Source organism: Miniopterus natalensis, chromosome 10, assembly GCF_054644295.1.
Source record: "Miniopterus natalensis isolate mMinNat1 chromosome 10, mMinNat1.hap1, whole genome shotgun sequence".
NCBI classification, from domain to species: domain Eukaryota; kingdom Metazoa; phylum Chordata; class Mammalia; order Chiroptera; family Miniopteridae; genus Miniopterus; species Miniopterus natalensis.
In genome coordinates this window covers 6,521,488-6,535,716 of record NC_142090.1, presented here as the reverse complement: position 1 = coordinate 6,535,716, position 14,229 = coordinate 6,521,488, and the positions used below count along the sequence as shown (strand labels likewise).

Below are 14,229 nucleotides of genomic sequence, written 5' to 3'. Positions count from 1 at the left end.
CTCTAATTTCTAATTTTCCTAGAAATGCTTGGTGTCTCGGCCTCAATTTCCTCTTTCATTCTTTTTAAAATACACTTTACCTAACGGTTTAAGATCAAGCTTTATTTTTTTATCCTGGGTGGTGTGAACGCAGAGATGTTGAGGTTCTAATTCTTCACCCTGACTAGACAGACCACGGCCTTGCCTCCTGTTCCCCACAGCTTTAAAACAAAGATCGCCAAGTCCTACAGCTCAGTAAGGACCCTGGGCACCAGCAGCTGCAGAAGAAACAGCTGTTCTCCTGAGCTACTTCTTCAGTCTACAGCACTTATGAAACCCCCTTCCTTTCTGGCCAATTTAGCTATATGTTTAAAAGAGCACTTATAATATTGAGCTCTAAATCTCCAGGTGTTTAATAACAGGCCAGCTATTGTAAAGGACGGCTAATTGACCACGCAGGGATAAATAAAAGCCCCGATGTATTTTCCACTAACCCGTATGTGAGCTATTTTCTTTGATCTGAATCAGAAACAAAATAGGAGCCAAGTGGCCAAAAAGATGCTCTTTTTTGCTCTAGCTTTCTCATTTGTAAGTGGGATTATATCACGTATGACACAGATTGCTAAGCAATTAATGACCTAACAAACATACACAGTGCTCATCACAATACCGGAACACAGCATTCACAGAGTAAGAGTCCTGACGTGGCTGCCAGAGGGGAGGCAGCGGGCCAGGTGAAGGAGGTGGAGGGACTGAGAAGCACAGAAGATAGTTACAGAGCAGTCACGGGGATGGAAAGCACAGCATAGGGAACAGCGCCAATAATACTGTGATAACTCTGCACGGTGCCAATGGGTACTGGGAATATCAGGGGAACACTCTGTAAAGTATATGACTGTCTAACCACTATGCTGTACACCCAAAAATAGTACAAAATAATACTGAATGTTGGCTGTAATTGAAAACAAAGTTATAACACTGTTTGATGTGGTTCTAAATGCACGTAGGTGAAATTTTGATGATCATGTTATAAATGGAGGTAAAAGGAAAAGAAAAATAAATAAACAAGAGTCCTCTTCCTCCATTTTTGTTAGAATTAAAATGGAGTTTAAAAGCCAAATGTTGCCAGAAAAGTAAAGCCTGAGCTACTTCAAAGGTGTAGAACAAAAATAAGAGTTTTACAAAGATATTAAAGACAGACTCTCATTTTGCCAACTACCTGCAATACACAGTTCCTTATAAGAAAAGGCACCCAAATGCCAATTAAGCCAAAAAATCAGGAGATTACAGAACATTCTGCATATTTAAAAATATCAAAAACTAGAACGTTAAAGTCATCAAAATCTAAAGCGGAGAGATCATCTCACATGTAAGAGACCGCTTACAGTAACTGAACATGCAGATTGGAAAGACTGATAAATAGAAACAGATGGTAAACTATTAATAATTACCCTCAGACTGTACAAAACGATTCTCTGTAAACAAATTAACAAGTGCATGGGATCCTTTCATGTAAAAACTGATTCACTACAGTAACATGAAAATCTAAGAAGGAGTTTTTAGTGGCCAAGATTATCAAATAGAATAACCTTTCAATTTTTCACAATATTTTATTTTGCCAGGATCATTTGAAGTCAACATTTATACCAATTATGCTCCGACCCCTATCTAGAACAGAAAGATGAGTAACACATATCTAGCCCTCCAGGCTCACACGATAGTAGAAAACAGAGAAACAAGCAAATGGATGGCCACAGTCTGCACACTCTAATGAGCTCTGTAATAAAAGCAACAGGACACAGTGGGAGCATGAGGAAAGGAGAGGAATCCCAATGAGTGGTCGAATCTGCGAAACGGCTTAATTAAACCTGGTTAAGCTGTGACCAGTGTTACTTTTACAATCTAAAACCTTTTTCCGATGCCTGTTATTTCTCATACCTAGATTTAAATTGATATTTCAGTACGGTTTACGGAGATAAATCTGTCCACATTTATTCCTGTTTTAAATGCAAACAGTGTCAAAATAACCCTGATGAAATCTATACACTCCTCTCTCTCGACCTGGATGTCAGGGTGCAACCCTTCTAGAAGGAACAGTTCCAGTCTGTCCCTAAAACTAGTTTGTTTTCAATAAAGCTTGATAAAAATGATGTGTTCTACCACATTTAAAGATTTTATTGACAAAAAAGTTTTCATTAGCTCAAAATATTTTCCACATATATAAATAAAACTGCATTTAAAAAATAAATCCTTCAAGCATATTGTAAGTAATGTTGGCATAAATTCATTGAAAGCCATGTGAAAAATGAACAAAATATCACTGTTAATAAAGTGACCAACCAGAAGAACCAGACGTCGGTGGACTCTTTAGTAACTTGTTTTCGGCAGATCATAATGAATCAGCCTCAAACAAACGTTCACTCCATCATCACTTAAGCTGTCCCAAGCGTTAACGACTGAAGCTACTGCATGAGTTATCTTTAATGCGAAATTTCATTGGCTTATTCAGCAACATTTCTGCAGATTTGTCAAATACTGTAACTTGGATGGCTGAGCAATTCTTTATTGTGCATCAGGCTGATAAACAGCTGAAGACTAAAATGCATTAAAATCTTTATAAACCTTTATATATCAAAACTACCAATAAATATCTTAAACACATCTTCAGCTAACAATTTTTTTAGCCTGGCATAACGTAAGTTAATGTTATCGACAAAGAAGAGTTTCACACACAAGAGAGATTAACAGGCTATTTCATTAATTTCCACTGAAGAAAGTTGGACAGAGATAATCTGACTTTCTCTACAAAGTAGACTATTAAATTAGTTCCAAACATTAAGGTAAAAAGAAAACTAGAGTAAAATTAAAGAAACAGTTTTCAGTTTCAGTTAACTCTTAGATTCACCAGGAAGCCCCTGAAAGGGTGCGGGAGAGAGCGGGTGAGGGAAGGTGTCCCACTTGGCAGGAACCTGTTGAGACACCACCTGATGGGGGTGCCAGGGGAGCTGACCGGAAGGGAAGGTAACAGGTACGCCTGCCCCCAGGCACTGTTTGCTGTAGGCGCTGGGCTCCAGGACCTGGACCTGGAGAAGCCCCGCCCCCCACCCAGCAGGGCCCTCCCCTGCCCTCTGCTGACACAGGGAGCATCACACTGCGGCAAAGGAGAAAAGCTTAGAGGGCCAGCTCCGGGATCCCAGAGCAGGTGAGGGAGGCCAGCTGCGGAGCTGATGGGCAATAAAGGGATCATTTTGTAAAAAATTACTGTTCTTTGCCACTCTGGCGGTGAACGTTTGTTTATTCAGTTTGTCGTTTCCCAGCTGTTCCAATACCCTGAGAAGCATAAGGAGTCACTTCCTCCTCCCCTTTCCGTGTACTGTCTTCCTGGTCACCCTGGAGCCGGCCAGGCTCCTGGCACACACGGCCTTCCCTGTATGCTGCTGAGCTGACTGAAACACAACACAGCCAAAGCATCTGTAAAAGACTTGCTGTTCTAGATTTTTAAAACAGTTTACCTTAGCTCACAGGGTAGCAGAGGCCCTGCAGGGCACTGCGTGTATTAAGGATTTCCCCGTAGGGAATTAAAATCATGGACTGAAATGCTGGCCTGAGATGCACAGATCAAAGTACATTTGGTTATAAAGTGCTTTTGTACTTGGGCACATCTCCACTGTGCATCTTTTTAGCAAAGGACCAAAATTATTCATGTGGCGTGTACCGATAGATAAAAGTATCTCGTGTTTTTAATCCTAAATTTTTACTTTCAAAAAATATATAGACCTGAAGGAGATCTGCTGAATGTATAAAACATAAATTGAGAGCCATGCATCACAGGACAAAGAGTAAAACAACCCCTCTGTGACCTCCAGGTAGAACGGTGAGTTTTTCTCACTCAGCACTTTGGGTTATGCAAAAACTACAAGAAATTATATTCCCCCAACTCTAGATCTCTCTTTAAGGACGAACCAAACCACAGCTGATTTTATCTTTACAGTTTTTTAAACTCCTATATGGTAAGCATTTGCATCAATGAGCAATATGTAATATTGTGTAATGTGTTATTTTTAATTTTTTCAACAGTGGTGTTCCCAAACCCGCTTTTACCCCTCAGCATTATGTTTCTGAGGGAAAACACAAATCTGTTCTCTAGATGCATTTATGTCCCGTACTGAGTTAATGAATGTGCCAAAAATACTGATCTGATCTCCTATTAACAGACACTTAGGTAGCTTATATGTTTTTACATTTTAAAAAGTGCTGCGAGGTTATCATCTCCTTGCCTCCTTGCACAGAGAAAACGTAATCTCAATGGTACATATTGAGTGAGTAACCACTGGGTCACAGAACACACACATTACTACTTTCACTACATAAAACCTAATGGCTATCCAGATGGACTGCACTGACTCACACAACTGTATCAATTTTATTTTTTAAGCAGTGAACTAACGCAGACACACTGGCCTCCATTTGCATTAAACAGGTGTTCACGAGGCTTGAATATAAATTTGAATGACTACTGCGGTGGGAGCAGCTCAGTCTCTCTGTGAAAGTGAAAGGTGCCGACTGTCAAATGCTGTGACTCAGGAACATCAGTGGAAAGGTGCACCTGGAAGGAGACTGACCACCCTTTTTATTTTCGCTCCTGTCTGTCTCCTGAAATAAAGCCTTGGCCACTTATCTCTTCAAAGTTTGCCCTCACTGCTCTCTACATTAGTCAACTCACCTTAGTTCTCTGAACAGGAGGTCCTGATATTATCAGCAATCAGCATCATCTACACAGTAACCTTCCCAGTACCGTGTCCACTCATTCATGTGTAGGCATGCACTGAACGAACACCAAATGCAGCCGGAACACAGCAAACCCAGACGTTGTTCCAACCCTCAAGGGGACCAGAGACTAGAACATGCAGTATGGTAGCCACGAGGCACTTGGGTGCTGGGCATCTGCAATGCAGCCAGTCTCCGCTGAGGCGCACTGTGTGTGATATAAACACTGGATTCCCTGGCTTAGTACAAAAGGAATATCACATTTATCATTAGTGATTTTTACCTTGGGTAGGTGCTGAAATGATAACACTCTGAATACACTGGGTTAAGTGAGACAGTGCTACAATTTCTCCTCCTATTTTTACTTTTCAATGTGGTTATGAGGAGATCTGAATGCATATCTGTGGCTCACAGTGCACTTATTTTAACCAGCAGTGGTCAAGAAGGTGGGAGACAAATATGACAGAGCAGTGCAATGACTGCCAAGTGCACTGATCGCGGAGCTCACAGGAGCACGTGAAAAGGAGAGCCAGCCGGCCAACCCCAGAAACTGAGGCCGCAAACAATGTTTTAAAAGCATGCGTGTGCTAAGTGGAAAGCAAAGCAAGGAATGGGCTCATTCCAGGCAGATGCCCAGAGGCGGGAGAGCGCACAAGCTACCCAGGTTAAGCTAACCTCGGCTGGATCAGTCCTGCTACCCCTACCCCTGGGACCCTGGGCAGGATCAGCCTTCTGATGAAAAATAACAGCAATAATCAGCTTTCTGTGTTATTCCTTCCTTGAGCAAGGGGAGACAACCGGGACCACACGCTGAACCTACAAAGAAGTGTAATTGATTACCTATCTCATGGTACCTATGACCTACTTCCATGCCTAGTTTTCAGATCGCCAAATCTGAAAACTACGCAGCCGTGTAGATAACACCCATGATGAGGGGATACGGTCCCCAAACATGGCCTTCCTCACCCATTACAGAGAGGGACCTGCTACACTACAAAGGAAGGAGCTGAAGGCATTTTATAACCTTGGGGCTTTGGCACAGACTTAATTCAAATCTGCATGAGAACAGTAGGATCTTCATATTACAGCAATTTATAAAAATACATGATATTATAACTACCTTTTCTCATTCTAGAGCCTAAAGGTGACTTAAAAAATTGAGACAAAAGAGATGCAAAATCAGAATGTTAAGGAGCTCTGTGAATGACCCAGTAAGTTGCACAAAGGCAAGATGAGGATTGCTTTTGTGTGACCCAGTTCTTTCTCACACACCAAGCATCAATGAACATACAAAGAAACAAATCGATGCATATGCAAGCAGAGCAAAAAGAAAAATAGTGAGATTTGTTGTTAGATGACAGTTTTTAACAGGACCTAAAAGGAATTAATTTCAACAGTTGGAAACTGCATTTGGCTCAGGTTACAGAAATGCTGCTACTATTTGCAAACATGATGCATGAGCGCAGCTTGCAAGCATGAGAGATAAAAAGAAATATTTCATTATGCAAGATGTGCTCCATTGTTGTGCCTGTAAGTTTGAAACAATTATAAGTTCTGTGTGGCAGACACATGCTGTTAGTCATTTCTGCTGACTGGCAGGTAGTGGGTGTTTTGTTTTGTTTTTTTCCTTTTGGCTGCAGTGCATTTGAAAATAACTTGGTATTTGATGACAGAAACTACAATAACTATCTCTTTTTCCACCAAAGTACAGAACTCCCCCTCCCCCTCGCCACGCCTCAGCTTTGATCCTTGGAACATAAAAAGCAACACTAAGTAGAATTCAATAATAAAAGGAAACCAGTGCCTGGGGATGGAAAGGCAGGCAAATAAAAGATACTTCTATTCTCTTTAAAAAGATGTGGTCAAGTTTGTTTTAATAATTCATAAGATATACAAGCTCATAAATGCACAAAGAAAGGCAGTACAGCCCGGAGAAATGGACTGAGATGGAAATATTGATCTTGACCATATTTGAAATAAGCACATCGCCATGGTGTGCCCTGGAAACAAACCATCCTCACAGTGTAGGATGCCTGCTTGTTCACATTAACCCACCTGGGGACCAGAGACTGTGAATCCTGTCCTCCAGGAAAACAGTTAGCAAGCAGGGGAAAAGTCACCAGGCGATGAAAGGAGCCAGGAAGCCAAATCCTAAACATCTGTTAGCTGGAATACACGACTGACAAATTTAAAGAAAAAAATTTAAAAAGATGAGTGTTTTAGGACAGCAGAGTGGAGAAGGGTCTGTCATTTCTCTATCCCAAAACAACAGAATGGAAAAAAGAAATGGAAATTACATCTTAGGGAAAACTAGGCAAAATCTCACACCCAATCACCATATATGGGGAAGTGCTGCCAGAGGCAGCGAAACTCAAGCAGGGTCGCAGGGAGATGCTGAGAGAAGGCCTCTGGCTCAAGATTAAGACACAAAATCAATTCAGGAAACGCTGTTGCTGAGACAAGGTAGACAAGATCCAATGGTGAAGAGCCTCTGGCTCGCGCTGCAGTGGCATCAATGAGTCGACACTAAGCACTCTCAATATACACCTGTGTCCTGAAGTGCTTCTGTGAATGGGGGAGAGTCCTGTGCCCCTGCCCTGCCAGCCCCCATGCCAACCAGTGCCAACTCAGTGGTCCAGGGGTGCCACTCATTCAAGGGCCAATAAAAAGGAAGGAGCACAGGGTCTAGACTAGATGAGAAAGTTAAGAGAGAGGGAGGGAAGACAAGGGAGGAAAAAAGAGACAGGAAGTAAACAGGAAAAACATGAGAAAAAGTCACCAGAGAGATGCTGCCATCAAGCAAATGAAAATCAGGACTAGAGATATCACCGCAGCTCAAAGAACCCAGTGAAAATGTAAAGACATTTAAAGGGACACAGGAGCTCGTGAAAGATGAGGCAAAGTCACAGAAGATGAATTATGACCCTGCAGAGTTCACCAAAGAAAGTAAATCTAAACAAGAAGTTGTTTGACACAGAATGAGTATAACTGCAATAGTCTGGGGAAAAAGACAAAGGAATGTGTATTATAAAAAACTAGATGGTTTGTCCAAAGAGTCCATGTACACATCACATTCAGGAGTTTTAATCAACAGGTGTATGTGAGGTTCATACCATATGTCCAATATAGTTTTGAAAACCCCCTCAACCCAAGAAGATATCTATCCAGTTTTGAAACAAAAATCCATAAGAAAATTGAAATAATACAAGAAAAAGGGCCACTGAAGACTTCCACTTCTTACCATCCACTAGTCGCACTTACATAAATTCTGAAAAGGAAATGATCAGTATAGGTCTGGGGTCATGGAGAAGGACCTGACAGAAGAGGAAGGGAACAGGCTGGACTCTGACGGAAAGGTAACCCAGAGACCGAAGGAGGGAATGGACAGATTTACAGGCCGAGTAGAGAGTGTATCTCAGCAGAGAGGCCAGAGTGAGCCTGGCCCAGCGCTGACGAGGGGCAGTGTGGGCAGCAGCCTGAAAGCCTGTGTTGGTAAATAAAAAGAGGTGGGGTTATGATGGTGTCAGCAATGGAAGGAACCAAACATCAGAAACAGGAGTGGAAGTGGGCTGGAGTACACACCGTAGCTACCGCAGGGGTATGGTGGAAGCAGGAAGGGCAGCCCAAGAGACGAACGGCGACAGAAAAAAAAGTCATCAAAGAGCATGAGAGACATAATCATCAGTCAAGGAAGATGACGGCTATGGATATACAGTGTCAAACGTGAATTGAACGGACATTTAAATAACAAGCCCGGCGGGATCCAGCAGATCCCAGTTAGATTCCCAGTCAGGGCTCATGCCTGGGCTGTGGAATCGATCCCCTGTCGGGGGCATGCAGGAGGCAGCTGATCAATGTCTCTCTCATCACTGATGTTTCTCTCTCTCTCTCTCCCTTCCTCTCTCTGAAATCAATAAAGAAATATTTAAAAAAATAAAAAAAGAGTAACAAAATACATAGTTTGCAAATGTTCAGAAAGGAGGGCGGGAAGAAAAGGACGCATGGCAGATGGTCCAATGTGGCCCCCCCAGGAAAGCAGAAGGAGAGATCGGCAGCACGTCTGATCACAACACCGAACACACAACAATGCCACCTGTTTCCGCATCTTTCCTGGGCGTCTGGTGCGTTTCGTGCATGCCAAAGGAGGCCCTCTGGCACCTTTCAACAGGAGACACTCAAGTGTATTATACTAATAAAGTGCAACAGCATAGAACAAAGACCAGAAATAAATCTTTAAAATAATTTCCTCATCTGTGGATGTAAATGAAATGGTATCTGGCATTTGCTTTCCCATAATCCAGTGGGGGAGAGTATATATGAAGCAAAATTGGCCAGTAATTGTTGGAGACGGCTGATGAGTACACAGGGACACATTAAACCATTCTCTCCACTTAAGAACAGAAAACCTCCTTGCTACTTTTATCTCGTCACATGAATCCAACTGTTCACTCAGAGCTCCCTTCTGAAGGGAATGTCTGTAAAGTGTGAGAATGTAATATATAAACAACCTTGACTTCAGCCATCACTGCACATAACTGCAAAAGATATAGAACAAAAAACTGGAAACCCTACCTACACTGCCCTTCCATAGACCTCGGTACTGCAGTTGAAGCCAAGAAGAATTAATACACAGAAAAGGTTATTCAAATGTTAAGTTCTTAAAAAAACATGTACAGGTGAACATCAATAAGACATGAACAGTTAGCGTTGGTGTTACAGTCAAGCACTACACGTGTTGTACTTTGGGTCAAACATATTTAGGCAAGTTTACACCTAGGGCAGCTATAACTAGATCTCTAAATATTAATTCATATAAATATTTTATCTTTTGTTATTGCATCCTAATAAAAATGTGATATATAATTGGAGTGCATGAACACCAAGTATTAATTATTCATCTAAAGCTGTGAGATTCAGCAAATTGTCCTTAATAAAGTATAATGGTTAACAGAGACCTTGAGATCATCTAAGACGCGACAGGCCCTTAATGCATCTTTCTCAGAACTGCTTTGGGATGCATAACACGACTACGTAAGCTCTTAGCGATGCTAAATGTGTTGGATCCCCAGCATGTACCCCTGCTAAAAATTTAAACATGACAGGACCCAAAGATGCTAAACCTGAAAAATGTTGTAGCACCTTAAAAAGATCAAAGTAACTAGATAATAGTTTACAGCCTCACTTTTTCTCTACTCTGCTTGGTTAAATACCTAACGCCAGTTTTATATACTAACGGTATTTGAAAGACAGAGGTAACCGTTGGACAGGGAAGAAGGCTGATAGGAAATAAAGCGATTCATATGAAATATGGCACTGGTGGAGAGCTCTATGGATACCCTGGATCACAAGATGAGCAAGTGGATCCTAGAGCAAGTTAAACCTTCAATATAGCTATCCTATTTTAGGCACATCATGAGAAAGCAGGGTTCTTTGGAAAAGACAAGAATGTTGGGAAAAATAGAAGGCAGCAGGAAAATAGGAAGACCAAATATGAGATGGATTCACTCCATGAAAGAAGCCATAGGCATGCATCTGCAGGGCTGTTTAGGACAGGACACTGTGGACGCCACTCATTCACAGGGTCACCAAGAGTCAAAGCTGATTAAATGGCATGTATCACACAACAGTATTTAAAGGAGTATATTTTCCATAAAGAAAAAATTAAACCACTAGATTCTATTACACTTCAAAATCATTAACTTTTCATATAAGAGGAAATGAATTGCAATGACTTATCAGAAGTTTTGTATTTTGTACAGATACATATAAATTAAGAGTTGAATCCCAGCTCACTGCTTGCTGTGTAACCTTGAGCAAGTGTGATCTGCTATATGACCTTGAGCAAATCACTGAATCTCCTTGAGTCTCAATTTCCTCATCTGTTACATGGGGATAAATAAGAGCGCTTGTTTCCTGGGGTAAACATTAATCGACTTGATCTCTAAATAGATCTCAGGAGGGTGCCTGGCACTTGGTAAAACTTTAAAAATGTTAGCTATCATCTCCACTGCTATCATCATCACTACCACTGTCATCAAACACTTGAATTGTTACTGCCTTCATATAAAAAAATGCAAATTAGGGTTGTTCCCAATATTCTGTTGGTAAATGATGGCGAGTTTGAAGTTTTGGACACACAATCCTCAGCCTTAATCCACGAAAACTGCCAAGCAGTGAAGCCACAATAGGTTCTGAAAAGTATTAGAGCTCAGGTTTAATGTTTTTGTCCAAGAAAGTGGTTAACTGTGTACACGTGATTGATCCAGAAAATTTCAAACATGTTATTTCAGCTTTGGTAAGCATAAACTCACCGAATTTCTTCTCTGATTTGAAGGGGAAATTGCATATCCTCATTGCTTCCTGCCCTCTGGCCACAAAGGGACTTCTTTCTGCTTCTCAAACACGCCAGCCCCATTCCACTCAGGGCCCTTGCACCTGCTGTTCCCTCGGCTAGGAATGCTCTGCCACCTGCGCTTAACGTGCTAGTTTCTTACATTTAGATTGCAACTCAAATGTGACCTGTTCAGAGAGACGCCTCCTGGCTGCCTCACCTCTGATTTAATTTTATCATCACTGGATAATCTCCTCCAGTTCTTCTGTTTACTTTTTTATGATCTGTCTTCCTCACATCCCTCCCAATAAACTGTGGGCTCCATGCCAGCAGAGATCATGTCTTAGCTACTGCTGTGTTCCCAGAGTCGAAAAGAACAATTGTTGGTGTGTAGCACACATCCAGCTAAATATTTGTTAGGTGAATATTTTAATTTTGGACTTCACAATAAGTTTTCAATGCACATGTTACAGGATGGTCTACATGCTAAATGACTAGAACTGTTTGTCTACTCATTTTACTTGAAAGTATCTTTGAGATTCGAAATCCATCAGAAAGGCCAAAGTTTTGAACATGAAAAGATTAGGACCCATCACCTTTTAATATGTGTAAGGTACACTGAGAGCCAGAGGCTATTAAATAAACCTACTTTTCCAAAATATTTTATGCATTAGTTTAGCACATTAAGAGAAAAAACATGGGAGGAAAGCAACACAAAGGGAAAAAAAAACAGACAAGCAAAAACCAGGCAGCAGCATTCTGCTAAAGCGTTGCTTTTAAAGACAAAAAAAAAAAAAAAAATACCACTTCCCATAGTCCTCTATTGCAATACAGAACAATAGAGGACTGCTTACAGTAATTATGATACATCAATACAGCAGAGAATTTTCAAATAATAGGTTCCATTTCAGTAAATACAATCACACACCTGTGCACGACACACAAAAGAAGAAAGAGATACTCCAAGGTGTTAACAGGGGACATTTTGGGATGATATCATTAGAGACATTATATTAAATTACCATTTCCCTTAGTGATCTTTCCTTTTTTTTATTTAAATTTACTTAAACTTAAAAAAAAAGTTCACTCATTTCTCCCACCCCTCACCCAATCTGTTCTCTGTATCTATAGTTTAGTTATATATATATTCCACATATTAAGTGAGATCATACAGTATTTGTGATTCACTGTCTTTTTCACTTAGCATAATGCCCTTGAGGTCCATCCGTGCTGTCACAAATAGCAACATTTCATTCTTTTTTATGGCTGAATAATACACACACACACACACATCAAAAAGTAATAAATAAATTGAAGCTATTTTATGAGGTCAGCATTACCCTGATTCCAAAACCAGACAAAGACATTACAAATAAAAGGAAGTTACAGGCCAATATCCCTGATGAACATAGACGCAAAAATCCTCAAGAGAGTACCAGCAAACTGATTTTAACAGTAGAGTAAAAGGCTGATACACCGTGATCAAGTGGGATTTATCCCAGGGACACGAAGATGGTTCAGAATCCTCAAGTCAGTCAGCATGCTACACCACATTAATACAATAAAAGATAAAAATCACATGACCATCTCAGCAGATGCAGAAAAACACCTGACCTTTGCTTTTCTTCTTTCCTTTTTGTTTTCCTTCGGTTTTGCTGTGAAGAAAGCCTACGGAACATCACGGCTTAGCCTGGTCCACCTAAACATGCTCAGAACACTGCCCCGCAATGCTGGCAGCACCGTGCACCGCAGAGAATCGGCTGTGCACCCCTGTGGTCGTGAGCCTGACCTGGGGCTGCGGCTCGCTGCCAAGCCCAGGAAAAGATCAAAATTCAAGATTTGAAGAGCAGTTTCTACTGAATGTGTATCACTTTTGCACCAGTGTAAAATAAAAAAACTGTAAGCACTGTAAGTCAGGACCTGTCTGTCTTTCAGGGATAAACAGAAAATTTTATACTGAGCTACACATCAGTGTTGTCTAGAAATCCCACTTAAATTAGGGCAATGACGATTAAATATTGGCTCAAACCCCACATAACTGAAAATACAAAATACGTCATGTTAAATTTACAGAACAATTCATTTTGAGCATCTATTGTTTTCATTCTCTCTGCTTACACAGGCAACATAAGGAAACTGGTTAACAAATAGCAAAATGGTAAGCAAAATGTAATCCTGTATATTATCTTTAAAAGGTTCTGTTGCCTACAGTGATATCAGTTCATGAAGTAGACAAAATGAAACTATTATAGATTCGTTCCAATCAAACTAGTTACAATACGTCATTCGATCATTTTAACATTTTTCTACAATCAAAAGGTAGTTCTCAACTTACCTCCCATAGATAGAGGAGATAACCCTAAGGACTAGCAAAGGAAGGGTCAGCAAGAACCCCTGTTACTCACATCCACTGTACCAGATCAGTGGAGACTTGGAGGCCGTGGTGGGAAGGCCTGGTGGCCAGAGCAACCTCAACCAAAGAACTCCCTCCACTGTTGTCCGTCTGCTGTCCTGGGAACTCCCAGGTTTCTCAGATATGATTTTAATTCAGTAAAAGGATTCTGCAGGTAAAGCACTGTAAAAGATTATTGACTATATACATATATAATCCTATGTACAGGATGTCCAAAAAAAAAAAGTATATATACTTTAATGGCTGATAGCTCAATTTTGAAAATGAAGTGTAGTTTAATGAACACTGCCTTTATAATTATTCAATGTGTGTATACATTTTGGGGGGACACCCTATATTTGCATTCTGATCCTCAAAATATACATGTGAAATGAAGCTGGCCAGGGCTCCAACCAACCACACACTAGGGTCTGAATGAGGCTGCAGATATTTCTATTTTAACTCCAGGGCTTCATCAGAAAACATTAAGCACACTCTGTGTAGAGCATCAGTCCGTGTCTCTCACTCTGCTCGAACTGTTAGTTATAGTGAAATGGAAAGACGAAATAAACAACCCTTCCCGGCGCTATTCATCAAGCTTGAATAATAAAACGTCATTATGGCATCATCATCACTCTGAGCCAAACGTGTTACACCCATGAAGCACAGCAGGGAAGGGTGGCACTGCACACTTCTTCCTGGACTCGCTGAGGGTGACCATTAAATTCCACTTTGCCCTGACAACGGTGATTTAAATGGC

The 14,229-nt window shown here is 40.9% G+C and overlaps 1 protein-coding gene across 4 annotated transcripts in view; it reads right to left on the bottom strand.

The window, feature by feature from the left end:
- Positions 1-14,229, bottom strand: part of TPK1 (thiamin pyrophosphokinase 1) — a 183,805-nt gene that overhangs the window by 124,939 nt on the left and 44,637 nt on the right. The gene's annotated exons all lie outside the window — the stretch shown is intronic.